We start from the raw sequence: 17733 nt of genomic DNA, 5'->3' as shown, positions 1-17733 counted from the left end.
ACATATGCAGTAGAAAGAACATTAACGTTTGCCAGCTCGCCTTTTGTGCGCTCATGGCAGCAGTAAATTAAGGCATTTTGGCCATAACTTTTGGTTCGTGGTTGAAAATACCTTTAGGAGATTACCCCTATATAATTTTCTGCGTATTAGTATGTGCAACTAGAAATACATTTTGACTCCACCTGCCTGGTTTTCAAAACACATGTATACACTGTTCCATGTTGGATTATATAAGGGATAAAGTACCCCCTACCATGCATTATGAGGATAAGTCACAGAGGAGGTCCGTGCCTATATAGAGGAATGAGGTCAAAGTTCAAGTTTCTTTATAAGGTGATGCACCTTCTCAGTGACTTGTGATACACTAATAATGTATGGCGAATGTACTTTATAGTACATAATCACAACATTAATCTTCCCAGAAAGAGCTTAAATCCCTAGTGTTTTGCTCCTTCATATGAAAGCGATAGGATATCTAACGACACGCAAAATTGAAAACTCCAAAAACCAGAGAGATATGTTGCAAAATTATGAGAATCAGTTTAATGCAAGTCAAGTTTAACAAACGCTCTATTTTACAATAAAAAAAGCCAGGTTTCGTTTTGTTGTTTAAACGACAGCTTTAAATATGCTGTGTCCTGCCATTACCTTTTGCTGCTGGATCGGACAGCAAGGGGGGGTGACATCAGAACTAAACTGTGGTAACCTATTACAGTTCAGCAGCTGCGTCATTTCCTTAATAGGGGACTAGCTCCCTCACAAGTGGCATGCATTAAGGACATTAGACACATGTTTGTATACACTAATTGCGGAATCCAATGTCTTATATTATAATGTTCTTTTCTGCGTTCAGTTGTAAATATTGAAATATGAACGTTTTCCTTTTGTATACTAAGAGGCAGATAAGTCATTGCACCACTGTAACGTCACTGCAGAGTGACTCACAGTCTTGAAAGAGTCTTTATTTACCAGCTCAGATCTTTTTTTGACAATGGAAATGTTCCCCTTTTACAGCTCAAATAGGGGCAGATTTACAATAACTGGCGCATACCCAGGGATGCGCCAGTTATTGTGCGCCACAGCTCCGCCACCCATGGTGCGCCGCATTTACAATGCGGCGCACCATGGAGCAAAAACGGCACAGATGTGTGACGCATCTGTGCCGTAAAGGCGGCGCATGGCGGGAGTTGCATCGCAAGCACGACGCAGCTCCAGCAATGCTCTGGGGGGCCATATCTGTCAAATGCTGCGTCAAGCCTTACGCCTGCTTCAAGCAGTAGCAGGGTTTTGACGCAGCATTTGCCTAAAAGTGCCTGCGTGAAATCTTGTAGATTTCACACTGGCACTTTTGCGAGGCGCACCTGCCCCGGAACGCCCACCCTGCGCCGGAACGCCCACATGTGGCGCAGAGCTTTACAATGTGACGCATCTGCCTAGATGCGTCACGTTGTAAATGGGTCGCAGAGATGCGCCACGTTTAAGACTCCGTTGCGTGATGCAACTGCGGCTTAAACGTGGCGCAAATCTGACATAAATCTGCCCCATAGTGTTTAGCTGTGCTCTCTCCTCCTTGCTCAAATCAATATATGAAAAAAATAGTAATTGCTATTTATCACAGAGAAAACTACTCAAAACGACCAAAAAAAGTGAATCCTTCCTATATAATATTGTAATCACCAATGCTTTGAATGGTATAATGACAATGGGCCTGATTTAGATTTCGAATCTAAATGCCAATATTTCCTATGGGGTTTAGAATTCGACAGACGAGATACCCATTACTTTTGTGACGGAGTAACCTATCTGCCAAAATCTAAATCCGGACCTATGGGGCATATTATCAAGGGGGCGATAGGAAATTATCGCCACTTTAGCATCCGTTTTCGAACGCTAAGCGGCGATAATTCTATCGCCCTATTAGCAAGCTGTCGCTAACAGCAGTTAGCGACAGCTTGTAGGCGATAGCGAGCGGTTTGGGGCCTGCTTTGCATGTCAGCGATATTTATCGCTAATGACATGCAAAGTGGGCGTACCCAACCTGTTAGCGACTGAAAGCAGTTGCTAACATTGCTATTGCCTATTACCAACACAGGCGTAGCGATGGAAATATTTGCGCTAAGTGCGAATATCTCCAAAAACTAACGCCTGCTCAGACCAGTTCTTAGCCATTACATCCAATGAGAGGTGGATATAATGGCTAACACCCTGTTAGCGATAATGCGTGAATATCGCTGTATTCTCAGCGATATTCACGGATTTTGCCGCTATCGCCGGGAATTTTATCGCTTTTGAGATAAACGTTGCTAATAGCACGTTATCTCAGCGATAAAATCCGGTGATGCGCAGCGATAAAAAAAATTGCCGCTAACCCTACTTATCGATAAATATCGATATTTGTTGATAATATGCTCCTATGCTTTTAGGCCCACAGCAGGAACCCCTGTGAGATGTGCCAATCGTGTTTCGGCGGCCTTAAGGAATCCGACTAAATAAAAATAGAACAGTGCTTTAAATGTTATTTTAAAATGACAGAACGTGGACAAAAAGGGTACACCAAAATAGTGTAATTCTTAGCATGAAATTCAGAGCTTGGTTAGATGTTTTTGTTGTGAGTTGTTAACAATATTTTGCAGGACTGGAATTTAAAATGTATGCATTGAAAAATTCAATCGTCACCCTCGGGTATGTAGAGGTTATCCTTGAGAGTTAAACAGTAGTTAAACATTCACTAATTAAATGTCTGAAAATCATAATAAATTCAGGGCCATGCATATTTTAACATGCTGCAGGCATTATTCAGAAATACATTGTAGCTGATTGTCAAGGTGCTCTTGCACTGAAATCTGGAAGTCAATATTTGCAAGTGTTGGCGTTTTTAGCAGTGTAGAAAAGTCAAACATGTTTTTGTCTTCGGTTTGTAATGTAAATCAGAAGCTGTTCCCTGTGATTTCTTCATTACGAGATCACGGGCAATACTGGTTTGTCCAGTATCAAGAGTTACTGGTCAAAACACAATTACGTGATCTGTAGTACCTGCATGGATGTGTGGTGCTACAGAAGTTGGGCATTCTGGGAGAAATTTCATTGCAAGATTTGGAATTACCTAGGGAATTATTGATTGTACAGGAATTGCTGCATTCCAATAAAACACTCAGAGGCCCATATATAACACCTGCGGACTCCTCCCCACAGATTACTTATTCTACAAATTCCCCCATTATCAGTAACTACAAATGTGAAGTCACTGGGGGGCATAAACTACTGTGTATTACGTTTATTTAAAGGGCTACTGCAGACTTCTCAGAAAGATTCATTATTGATTTATGATTCCAAAGAGAATGGAATATTCTGTCACCATGAAAAACCAACACTGTGGAAACAATATAAATTGTGGCAAACAAGAAAATACAGATGTGTGAGGAGTGATGCTGCCACTGTTATACACAATATGTCTTCATTTCTGGTTGGGAGAAACTGCCGCCAATGTCTTCTGCTGGTGTTGATAACTGATCCTCCACATTATGATCAATCCAAAGTGATGACCAGAGAAACCAAAACAGCAGTAACCTATCTGGTAACAGTAGTTAGCCGGTTGGCTGCATTTATCTCACACACTGCCACTAAGAGTGTGCTCCCAATACTAATTGTCACAGATGTTTCTAAGTTGGTTGCCTCCCTGGTCAGACAAAATATATCACATACAGAAAAAATCTGGACTCCTAATACATTAGAACAACATTTTAAATAACATACAATTTCTGAGAAAAAAAAATAGTTTATTTATTTATTTATTTATGAGAATTATTCTTACCCTTTCTAAATGTTTTTTCAAATTCTATGCCCCTTATAGAATGACGATTTAGAAAAGGGGGTGGTGATGAACAGAGTGTCTGAGTTAAGCAGACCACTCTTACCCAGTCCAAAGATCAGGGCTTGATCCATCACCGTTATTTATCTCACTGCCCCATCCCTTGCATCATGGGAACAGGGCAGACTAAACTACCAAGCCAATTCTTCACCAGAAAGTAGACAAGCTACCGGGGACCGGTTTCTGGCATTTCAGCCTTCTTCGGCCCGGCTTGCTTGAATCCTGATGGAGCAGTATGTATGTATATGTATGTATAGGCATTTATATAGCGCACTACTTACCCGGAGGGTCCCAAGGCGCTTCGACCGCTGCGAAACCCTTCCTGGCTTCCCTGAGAGATGGTCCCTTAATGGGTATCTCCAGGGTGAGACCAGGCATCCCCGGCGGTCTGGTGGGGCCGTTAGTGAAGATGAGGCAAGCTAATGCCCAGAGTTGCCGAGTTTGATCACTGATCAGAGTGGGCACCGAGGCGAGAGAATTATCGAGTCCGCTGACCCTGGTCCAGAAACCTGCCGCGCCGGGAATCGAACCCTGGTCCTGGGCCGTCCTCTGCTCTCGGGTCTGCCGCCTCTAACCAGTGAGCCACACTACTTCAGTGAGAAAGGGACTCATGTCTGAGTATACCCTGCCACACCTATAGTGGCCAAAAACGATTTAGAAAAGGGGGTGGTGATGAACAGAGTGTCTGAGTTAAGCAGACCACTCTTACCCAGTCCAAAGATCAGGGCTTGATCCATCACCGTTATTTATCTCACTGCCCCATCCCAGCTCAGAACCTGGCTATATGCAAATCAGTCTGTCCCTGGCCCAGTGCATCATGGGAACAGGGCAGACTAAACTACCAAGCCAATTCTTCACCAGAAAGGAGACAAGCTACCGGGGACCGGTTTCTGGCATTTCAGCCTTCTTCGGCCCGGCTTGCTTGAATCCTGATGGAGCAGTGAGAAAGGGACTCATGTCTGAGTATACCCTGCCACACCTATAGTGGCCAAAAACGATTTAGAAAAGGGGGTGGTGATGAACAGAGTGTCTGAGTTAAGCAGACCACTCTTACCCAGTCCAAAGATCAGGGCTTGATCCATCACCGTTATTTATCTCACTGCCCCATCCCAGCTCAGAACCTGGCTATATGCAAATCAGTCTGTCCCTGGCCCAGTGCATCATGGGAACAGGGCAGACTAAACTACCAAGCCAATTCTTCACCAGAAAGGAGACAAGCTACCGGGGACCGGTTTCTGGCATTTCAGCCTTCTTCGGCCCGGCTTGCTTGAATCCTGATGGAGCAGTGAGAAAGGGACTCATGTCTGAGTATACCCTGCCACACCTATAGTGGCCAAAAACGATTTAGAAAAGGGGGTGGTGATGAACAGAGTGTCTGAGTTAAGCAGACCACTCTTACCCAGTCCAAAGATCAGGGCTTGATCCATCACCGTTATTTATCTCACTGCCCCATCCCAGCTCAGAACCTGGCTATATGCAAATCAGTCTGTCCCTGGCCCAGTGCATCATGGGAACAGGGCAGACTAAACTACCAAGCCAATTCTTCACCAGAAAGGAGACAAGCTACCGGGGACCGGTTTCTGGCATTTCAGCCTTCTTCGGCCCGGCTTGCTTGAATCCTGATGGAGCAGTGAGAAAGGGACTCATGTCTGAGTATACCCTGCCACACCTATAGTGGCCAAAAACGATTTAGAAAAGGGGGTGGTGATGAACAGAGTGTCTGAGTTAAGCAGACCACTCTTACCCAGTCCAAAGATCAGGGCTTGATCCATCACCGTTATTTATCTCACTGCCCCATCCCAGCTCAGAACCTGGCTATATGCAAATCAGTCTGTCCCTGGCCCAGTGCATCATGGGAACAGGGCAGACTAAACTACCAAGCCAATTCTTCACCAGAAAGGAGACAAGCTACCGGGGACCGGTTTCTGGCATTTCAGCCTTCTTCGGCCCGGCTTGCTTGAATCCTGATGGAGCAGTGAGAAAGGGACTCATGTCTGAGTATACCCTGCCACGCCTATAGTGGCCAAAAACGATTTAGAAAAGGGGGTGGTGATGAACAGAGTGTCTGAGTTAAGCAGACCACTCTTACCCAGTCCAAAGATCAGGGCTTGATCCATCACCGTTATTTATCTCACTGCCCCATCCCAGCTCAGAACCTGGCTATATGCAAATCAGTCTGTCCCTGGCCCAGTGCATCATGGGAACAGGGCAGACTAAACTACCAAGCCAATTCTTCACCAGAAAGGAGACAAGCTACCGGGGACCGGTTTCTGGCATTTCAGCCTTCTTCGGCCCGGCTTGCTTGAATCCTGATGGAGCAGTGAGAAAGGGACTCATGTCTGAGTATACCCTGCCACACCTATAGTGGCCAAAAACGATTTAGAAAAGGGGGTGGTGATGAACAGAGTGTCTGAGTTAAGCAGACCACTCTTACCCAGTCCAAAGATCAGGGCTTGATCCATCACCGTTATTTATCTCACTGCCCCATCCCAGCTCAGAACCTGGCTATATGCAAATCAGTCTGTCCCTGGCCCAGTGCATCATGGGAACAGGGCAGACTAAACTACCAAGCCAATTCTTCACCAGAAAGGAGACAAGCTACCGGGGACCGGTTTCTGGCATTTCAGCCTTCTTCGGCCCGGCTTGCTTGAATCCTGATGGAGCAGTGAGAAAGGGACTCATGTCTGAGTATACCCTGCCACGCCTATAGTGGCCAAAAACGATTTAGAAAAGGGGGTGGTGATGAACAGAGTGTCTGAGTTAAGCAGACCACTCTTACCCAGTCCAAAGATCAGGGCTTGATCCATCACCGTTATTTATCTCACTGCCCCATCCCAGCTCAGAACCTGGCTATATGCAAATCAGTCTGTCCCTGGCCCAGTGCATCATGGGAACAGGGCAGACTAAACTACCAAGCCAATTCTTCACCAGAAAGGAGACAAGCTACCGGAAACAGAAAAAATCTGGACTCCTAATACATTAGAACAACATTTTAAATAACATACAATTTCTGAGAAAAAAAATAGTTTATTTATTTATTTATTTATGAGAATTATTCTTACCCTTTCTAAATGTTTTTTCAAATTCTATGCCCCTTATAGAATGACAGCAAACATCATAAGGTGACTAGAATAGGTAAAGAAATAAGTATTCTTCCCTGACATAGTTTAGAAAAAAAAATTCTCATCCCAGGTTTCATCTGATTCTTTCAAAGTAAGAGTGTACTGACAGAAAAATACAAGAACAAAAATATTGTGACAACAGAATATCATGTCAAAAATATTGAGGATCAAAATAGCGAGAACGTAGGTGCAAATAGGTCAGTGTAGATTTACTATTTCTAACTCCACATCTAACATAACTTGATGATGTATGTATGTATATATAAATATGTATACATACATCTTGACTTGTGAAAGGAAAATAAAATAATGCTGGCACAATAAGTTGGTCCATGCTTGTGATTCCGCGCTTAAGCAGTGTTTTATGCGAGGTGCGGCAGAGATATATATATATATATATATATATATAAATATACATATATATATATATATATCACTGAAAAAACCATAGGTTATAGACCATATATAGTTAGGGATTAGCATTTACAAAACCTTAATTTACTCGCACAAAACCATAGAAATTCGCATATATAGTTAGTTGCAATAACTATATATTGCGCACCCGCAATCCACTGCTGATGATGTCACATATTACATCATTCATGACATGGTCAGTGACATCACTGATGACATCACTGATGACATCTCAAATGACATCACTGATGACATCACTGATGACATCTCAAATGACATCACTGATGACATCACTGAAGACATCTCAAATGACATCACTGATGACATCTCATTTGACATTACTGATCACATCACTGATAATATCATTCATGTGATAATACGATGAACCTCTTCAGACTCTAATATAACCTTAGATACATTCAGTATAAACAGACACTCACAGACTGTCACTTATCCATGGAGTTACTCACACACCTAGTCAGTCATGCAAAGAATCAATCACACCTCCATTTCCTCAACTATACAGTTATACACACCTTACTTATTCAAACATATACTAACACATATTTACTCTCTTATACAATCCCTGATACAAGTTCACAATGATCCATACAGCCACTCACACATTCACTGGCTCTTATGCACAGTTATTTTTATATGTCAACTCTCACATGTACTGTGTTTTACATATGTACTTACTTTGACATGTAGCACTGAGATATCCATTCACTCACCAATACACTCATGCACACAGTCAACCGCCCATACAGCTGTTTCCACATGCACTTTTGAACCCATACATCTAGTGAATCAACTGCTCACACATCTATGCACAGAGTCATACACCTCCCAGCCACCCACACACACACTCAGTCTCCCATACAAATACTTGGGCAACCAATCAATAACCCATATAGTTACTCATATAGATACTGATCAACACATGCAGCAGTTTACAGAACAACAGACATTATGATGCACAAATTAAGACAGTTTAGTCACTAACCCATGCACTCAGTAAGACACATTTAATCACTCTCTCATACAGTCAGTCATGCACCTACTAAATCCTTCATCCAGACACCTATACATCCACTCATTCTTCAATATGTAAGACATATTTTAACTTTAAAGAAACATACAGTCACTGGATGTTGTCATCAGTGATGTCATTTGAGATGTCATCAGTGATGTCATCAGTGATGTCACTGACCATGTCATGAATGATGTAATATGTGACATCATCAGCAGTGGATTGCGGGTGCGCGATATATAGTTATTGCAACTAACTATATATGCGAATTTCTATGGTTTTGTGCGAGTAAATTAAGGTTTTGTAAATGCTAATCCCTAACTATATATGGTCTATAACCTATGGTTTTTTCAGTGACTTTTCAAGGTTTTGTAAATGCTAATCCCTAACTATATATGGTCTATAACCTATGGTTTTTTCAGTGAATTTCATTGGTTTTTTAAAAGCTAATATCTATAGCTCTAACATATATTCTTATTCTAATTTAGAAATATATTTTATATATATTTGTATTATATTTTTTTAATTCAATTTATATTATAGTTTAAATTATTTTTTCTTGTTTCGTTGCCGGTCCGCGAACCGGTAAACGTTCCGTTAGTGCAAATACCGCGTTAGAAAGGCACATCGTGACACGTCCCATAAACGCAACATATCGCGTTACTACGTAATGCCCCTTATGACGTGCTGCGTTAGCGCACCCGGAAGCGTTCTGGAACGCGAACCAAGGCGCGAAACGTAAAGCCCCGGAAACGATCTGAGGCGCAGCGCGGAACGCGGAACATAAGCATAACAGGTCATGTGACTAGTTCATAAAACTTTTCATTGGTTCATTTTACTTTTAGTTTCCTAATGATGGAACGCTTGATCATATGACGTAAAATAAACATTTTTCATTGGTTTAGAACATTTTTTTTCTCAAATGATGAAAGTCCCACCTTTTTTCCTCACTCCGACTTTCATTTTTATGAGAGAAAGACCTGTTTTTGTTTGCTTAGACATGGCATTTGTATTAGCTGCAGCTGGTGGTTCTCCACCACCTCCACCACCACCAAAGAAGAGAGGACCGACTAGCCAGGTCATCTTCCAACAAGAAGAAGAAGAAGAGGAAGACGAGGAACAGGAGCAAGCGACAAGTGGGTTTCTGAAAGAAATGCCAAGGACGTCCCATGTGAAAGAGAATTTTATCTGGCAATTTTTTTCTTTTCCTTCTCAGGAAAAGAAAGTAAATTCCAGGTACGTTACATGCCTCATCTGCAAAAATAAACTCTCGAGAGGGACCAAAAAAAAATATAGCTATGGTAATCATACCATGCATCGGCACATGGAGAGGTGGCACCCTCCTAATTATAGTAAAGCACAACTTCGAGATTTGGTGGATAACCCCCGACCGGCTAAAACATCCACCAATGACTTAGCAATAAGTGAGTCAGAGGCAAGGGAAACGGTCCCAAATCTCCAAAAGAACTTTGGGCAGATGAGATTGACATGTGTAGCTTGTGGAAAATTAATTTCATGTGGAGAGAGGAGTATTACTTTAATAAATAGATCATATGAAAATCATCAATGTCCAAAACGTCCAAGAAAGTAATTTTTTTTTGTTGCTCCTGTTGAGCCTTTTGAAGTGAATCATTTTTGTTTCCCCTTCCTCCAAAAAAACACAAAAAAATATAAAACATCAAAAATAATAAAAAAAAGTTCTTTTCAGAACTACCTTCCCTTTTAAAAAAAATTGCTAGAATGTTTAGCACTCTAGCATCCTCTATTTCTTTTGATTCGCTTCCCGGTTTGCGTTCCGGTACGCGAACCGGGAGCGAACTAAAAAAAATATTTTTTTTAAAAAGACGAGTAAATAAACAGAGATTAATGTGAAAAGAAAGACAAATAGAGGGAGTAACACACAGTTACTGTTGAAAGAAGGACTGATAAAGGAAGTGAAAAGAGTAGTATAAATAAGTAATAGAAAAAGAAATGAAGGAAGTAGCAAAGGCAGGAAACTAAGGGTTAAAGAAAAGAAGCAGTGGAACAAATAAAAGTTAAATCTGATAGACATGTAACGTAAAGAGTACTAAACACTTACCTTATAATTGTCATTACCGTACTGAATTATCATTTTTATACTTTTAATCTGTGTAAGAAAGAACAAAAAATTTTAAATTAATACAAGGTGGTAAAAAAAGAGTGAGCATGAGACAAAATGAATACATATTAGAAATCACAATTCATAAGTAGAAAATTAATTAAACATATTTAATGGTTTATTTTTGCTGTTATCAGAAAATATCAAATTTCACTGAAAACAGTGCGTTGAAGGTATTCATCATATAACAGCGGGGAAAAAAAACACAATCAAAATGATTGTGTTTAAAAACCCAAATAATATAACTAAGCAGAAATAGGAACTTCTCCAAAGTAACTTACTTTCTATGACGTCAAAGGATATCCTATGAACAGCTTATACTCTGTTGTGCTGCTACTATTTTCTGCCCGCCACTTTCTGAAAGATAAACTCCATTGTTTTAAGAAAACTGAGATATACAAAGCAATTTAAAACAGCACACTAAGTTACAGCAACACCTAGAATCATTATAGTCCAATTACCTACTCTAAATTCTGACTTCAAAAATCAAGTCAAAAGGCAACATTGCTTCATACTCAATTAGTAATGTTTGCTGAAAGACTCGCCATTTTTTACATTTCAAATAAGCTGTGTAATATCCAGATGTTGTCAAAGGACCAGCATATTATATAATAGCTGCAGTTGCAAATGTTCTTCCTGAAATCGATGACTGTGTAGCCCAACATTTTTTAATTAGACTTAACAACTTTTTTCATCCAGTTTATGTAGTTCAAATTGTAAAATGACATTTCACTCATAAGTTTCTATAAAAAATATGGACAGCATTGCAGACTTACGTTTCCTCTACTCTTTATTTTGATCTGCTGCTTGACTTAGCTTATAAAAACAGTTTTCGCTCTGTACTACAATTATCCACAAGGCCATATAGAGTAGGAGCCATTAGAACCTTTGTAAATTCCTCTAAACAAATCCCAAGCTTCCTTTCCTAAAATTTTGTTTGTAAGAACACCAGGTAAGAATTTTGAAGGTGGAAAGGCAATCTTTTTTTGAAAGTTAAAACAGAATCATTGCAGAATGACCAACCGTTTCCAGATTTCAAATAAGCTGTATAATGTCCTGAATTAGTTGAAGGACCGTTATGATATATAATTGCAGTAGTTATAAAAGTCCTTCCTGATATTGACAACTGCAAAGCCACAAAATTATTAATTAACGTTGTCAATTTAGTTCCATCAGGCATACATCGTTGGAACATTAAAATGACACACTGGCCATAACTTCGTAAAATTAACGTGGACAGCATCCCAGACTTACATTGGCTGCACTCCATGTTTTGATCGGCTGCCTTTACTAGCTTATTGAAGGATACTGATTTACTGTCAGGCAAAGTTAAATATATAAATCTTTCTGAGACTACACTAGTAGTACTTGATAGCCTACAGTTCTCGCAGTCATGCTGCCATTGATAAGAAAGGCCAAATAGATAATCTACATCTACACCCTCATCTTGCAATACATCAAGCATATACATTAAAAACTCCTGACAATCCTGCTGAATATTTTCAGAGAATTCTGTTTGAACTGAACATTCGTCTAACAGAAAACGAATTTCAGACACACTTTCTACTCTCGTTCTATCAGCACTTCATTTCTCTAACACAGAATTCAACAAACAGGATAAACTTTGTTCCGAATTGATCACAATCTGTTCTTTGAAAGTCTCTAGTGAAAAGAGAACATTAACAACTACATTAGCATAGCAGTTGACACCAGAACTATTTTCAAATTTAAAACCAACAACATTTTCAACAGAATTCATTTTATTCCTGCTTACAATTTTGGGTTCATCGACTTTTGGTCTTTTTGCTACAACCTCCCTACTATTACTGATATTTCTTCGTTTCCGGCCTACCACACGTTTCTCAAACAAAGGATATTGAGGCAAATGTGGCGCATACTCTCTTCTTAACCTATTGTATTCCTTAACACAATCTAGATCCGCACAAATGTTTGTGACATCACAGTCAATCAAGTACAATCCCGATAAAGTTCTGACTCGTGACAATGCTACATAAGCCATACCCTCTTTGAATACAGAACTGCCAATATTCACTAAAGCAGTGTCTACACTTAAACCTTGCGATTTATGAATTGTCACCGCATATGCCAAGCAAACAGGAAACTGCTTACAGCGAACATATAAGTCTTTAACAAGCAAAAACATAGCAGAGCAACCACCAATTAGCTGTACTTCCTCAATGCCATCAAATTTAATTTTTAAAAATTCAATTCCATCTCTACTTCTGTATTTCTCAAAATCAACAACATTACCCGTTGATCCATTTACCAGACCTCTTTCAACATGTAAATTCCTTCTCAAAATGATTTGGCAATTTAAGCACACATTCAAAGTCTTTTCAAAGCCCGCAGTTTTAGATATAGTCTTCTCTAATGAATCCAATTTAGATTTCAAATTCTCAGACAAAATAATTGTTGCTCCCATATGCTCTGTTTTGTCAATAGCTTCCAGTTTCACAATCTCTTGTTTTTCTAAATTCAACATTTTGTTGTTGAAGATGGAACATTCTGCAAGAGTTGGCATCAAACATATTCCAGATTTCTTCACAGTAATTTTCTGAAAAATATCCTCTGGCAAAACTTCTTCTTCTGGATATAAATTTGACAGTAAGCGTGCATGTAAAGCTTCTTTACCACGCTCAGTCACTTTCCCGATTCTAACATCTTGCAGAATATTCTTGTAATCTTCGTCCTTCTCCTGACGCATATTTTCACGCAGCTCAGCATAACTGAAGTTTAACCAAATGTTAACGTTGCCAATGCTCCCTAGGCACTTCTTGGTATCTTCATGTGTAAGCAGTTTAAACACTGGTTGTCCTTTCACTGGTGTCAGCTGCAGAAGATCACCAAAAACAATGATGTGTTTGCCACCGAATAACACATCATACTCTGTTTTAAGAACTTCCTGCATTCTCAAATGCACAAAAGCAAGCATGACATTGGAAACCATGCTTACTTCGTCAATGATAAGAAGTTTCATCTTCTTCAGGACTCTAGATACTTCACAACAAGCATCTCCAGATAACTTGTGGTATTGTAATTTGTTATCATGCTCCACTGGCAGCATCAGTAACCGATGCAAAGTAATCCCTTTAATGTTATGAGCTGCCAGTCCAGTTGGTGCGGTCACAACACAAGACAGCGATGACTCAGTCCTTTTATGCAGATAACATGAAATTGCTTTAATGAGGAAACATTTTCCAGTTCCTGCTTCTCCACTCACGTACAGTCGGACAGGCTTCAATGACGTACATGAGCACTCTTCCTTCTCATGACTTAATCCATGCTCAATTTGGTTGGTAACTTCGTCATATATTTTCCTCTGCTCAACGTTAAGTTGTCTTTCCAAATCTTCTAAGTTAACCGCTTCCTTCTGAGCATGTGCCATGGCTCTTTCCACTTCAATCATGGCAGTGGCAGCTTCATTTTCAATAACTGGTTCTCCTAGTGGATCCTGACTCAATGAAACAGAACTCTGACTGTCCTGAGAACTGTCTCTAGCAATCTCGGCTGCAATTGTTGCTTCCTGCTCAATTTCTGCATTCAACATTTGAAGATATTTTGGAAAAACAGGACATTCTATGGACTCCTTGGCTACATTGAAAGAGTCTTTGTAACAGAGGAAATCCCCAAGCAGTTCCTCTTCTGCACGCCAAGGCTTGAAAAGTTGCAAAAGAGCTAAATAGAAAAACTCTTTTCTTTCGGGAGATTCGCAATCCAATTTTCGATGATTTATCAATTGACATTTTTTTTGCTTGACCAGACATCCCTCACTTCCAATTACAGCATACACTCCTTTATCAATATCTTCTTTGATGTTCCTCTTGAAAACGTAATTTTGAAGAACATCATACAGACAAGCATTCTCCAGGTGACTGCTTCTATTTGGATAATATGTATCCAACATGTTGGTCTTCAAAATATCTGTACTGTTTGGCTCCTTCTCCGCCAAATACTCAATTTCCCGTACAGGTTTCAGAACTCGATTACGCGTTGCAGCAAGACCAAGACTCTCCCAAACGATACTCCTAGATTTGGCATAGAGACTTGCTGAAGATAACCGGTCAGAACATTCGTAAGCTCCGATTTCTCGATGCGACAACATCTTCAGACTGAAACTGTACAACTTCTTACTGAGGCTCTTTTCATGGGAAATATCCTCCCACATATCCTTCAGTTCTGTCTTTTCTTTTTTGGTGATGTAAGACGTCACATACCGAGCCACAGCCATACAGTCGTCAGCCACAAACTGTATATCCATGTTAGCATTCCACATGGACAAAATCACTGGGTTGTAGTCGTTGATGTACTTGGACTCTTCGTTTCTTTTCAAATTGTATGTGTTTTTGGGTGATTTCCTCGTCACATTATGTCGCAGCGAAGACATCAAATTGTTAACTCTTCCTTTTGATATCACCGACCGTGGAAATGCAAAACGACATTTGGTGTAGTACTTGTCCTTGTTTCTGAATTTACGACGACAGTACTTTCCACAACGATGGCTTTGAAACCGTAAAACTTGTTCTCTTAGACTTTTGTCTTCATTTTTCTTTGGAACAGCACATGTAGCATACTGTTCTATGAAACTCATCACTAAGTCATCCGGATCTGTTCCAAATTTGGGTGCATCTTTGATCCATAGCAGCATATGTATATCAGGAGCACCTCTTGCTTGATACTCCTTTCTCCAGAAGAAATCCAACACCTCTCCAAGAGGTGGATTTTTCTTGTTCGTGATGAAAGACATCATAGCTTCAAATCTATGATTAAAGTACCTGCATACATTCACTGGATCCAAAGAGCACAGTTCTCCGGGTGTCTTGAATTCAATATTTTCAATGTTTCCATTTACCTCTCGTAGAAATTCAAGTAAGTCTTCCCAGCCATACTCAGCACAGCTGAGAGTGAGGAACCATGTGGGAGTTCCTAAATTCCTCAACATACATTTTAAGTCACCATGACGGCGGTACCAATACTCATTAGTACCACACTGACAAGCCATGAGATTAATCAGGTGAGAATCCAAAATACTGTCTTGCACATTGACTTTATCCATAAAGTCTCTTGCCGAGATATTTCGCAGTTGTACACCACTTTTCAAGATGTGGTTCACTGCATAAGACAATCCAGAGAGATCACTTTCAAACAGTAGATGAAATAAATAGGGAATGCATTGTCGAAACCTAGGATCTTCTGTATACAATCGTAAAGTCCGGTATTCTGAAGCAGGAATTTGAACAGGTCGCTCATCATATCGTCCTCCTCGACCTGTGGGAAATAACTGTGGGAAACATCGAGCTTCCAAACTTTCCTCCCAAACACTAATGGGACTCCCTTTGGCTTGTTTCATTTGAAACAACTCAATAGCATTCCCCATGACTTCCTTTGAATGCAAAGGATGAACATTATAATGTTCATATATTTCTTCCTTTTTAGAGGCTTCTACTTTCTCAATTTGTTCAGGACACAAATCGCTGTCTTCTTCTTTACTTACTTCCTCTTCTGCAACACATACATTCTTGTAGTACTTATTATTTGTTATCAAATACAATGTTGCCTTTTTGACTTTCCTAACATCCACTAAATCTTGCCAGATTTTCTTACTCTTTGTCGGAACACCATTAACTATGATAACCAGAGGTTCCTCTTCCACTTTCTCTACTCCAATTGTATTAATGTTTTTCTTCAAATCCAAAGGCAAATAAACAACCCTTCCCTTTAATCCTCTCTGTAAATCTGATGGAGGCAACTTCCCTGTCTTTGGCTCCATTCGTACAATAGCCTGGAAGGGATGGACACTTTGAATCAAAATAGATTCATAAGTATTTAAATCCTTCAATTCAGAAGGAATGTCATCTAATTCTAGATTATTATAAACCGCTCTAGCAGGCATCTGGTTTTGGTTTAATTTGTTATAGCAATAAGTACACATACGTTGGTCCACTCCCAAATCAAAACAATTTTCTACCATCAAGTATGTGGCAAAATCCTTCCATTCACTATTGTTTTCCATATCACTTTTTGCATATATATCCACTAACTTAGTCTGATTCTTATAATAAGTCCGTCGACAACACACACAAGTGAAATTAGGCCTCTCACTTGATTTCACCATAAACGTGGAAATTTCCTTGTGAAACTTATCTGTACTGAAAATCTGCACACTGTCTTCCACATTACCTTCTTCTAGTGGTTCAATATCAACATTGTTCTCTTTACCAGCAAAGTAACAGAACTCAATTTCTTGACAAATATTCTTCACATCTACTTCAGAACCATGCAAAAGAGCTCTGCTTAATTTTTTAAGCATAATTGCTGGACTCTTAGCATAATACAACATTCTAACTAATTTCCTCACTTTATTATGATGCACTGCTAGCATCCTGAAATGATGAAATACACTCTGGCATACTCTCTGAGAAAGACAAGCCAGTGAATGACCACGCAAACCTGTCACTTGTCTCACTCTGCAAGGATCTAATTCTTGCAACAACTTTATTTTTTGCTTTACACTTTTCTTATGAAATGTCCGTATAAAATCACAAAGCAAATTGATGGAATCCTGTCGCACACTGCAAATAGAACTACACTTCCAGGTGTACACTGGTCCCTTAGGACGTCTCCCTAAAACCTCTTCACTTAACGCCTCTTCTGCATCTGCAGATACAAGTATTTCTTTTTCAACCGGACGACCATCTTTTACCTCATATGCTCGACCACTGCTGTCAACTGCATGCACCAAATCATTGTCCTGAAAATAACTCTCCTCATTAAAAAATGCCTCACTATTTGAACTATGCATCCATTCTCCTAAGAAAACTTCACAAAAATTACTTCGATTAACTTCTCTCTTCCATCTACTATTAGATTTGAAAACATAGATTACCTTGTTTAGTTTCCTAATTCTATTAATTACCAAAATAAATAACTTTCGCTTAATTTTGAAAGCCTGATCAATAATTTTCTCTACATTTTTCTTTTTCTTATAAAATGACACTTTCTGTTGACCTTTTTTAAATTGTTTTAGCAAATTGACAATTACCCTGTTGCGGAACATTTGCTTACGAATGCCCCTGAATATATTTGCCCTTCTACTGCCATGCACAGAGTTATCTCCTGCTCTAGCACAAACTTTTTT

The sequence above is a fragment of the Lissotriton vulgaris genome, chromosome 4_1, assembly GCF_964263255.1.
Source record: "Lissotriton vulgaris chromosome 4_1, aLisVul1.2, whole genome shotgun sequence".
NCBI classification, from domain to species: domain Eukaryota; kingdom Metazoa; phylum Chordata; class Amphibia; order Caudata; family Salamandridae; genus Lissotriton; species Lissotriton vulgaris.
Note: the sequence above shows the minus strand (reverse complement) of the source record.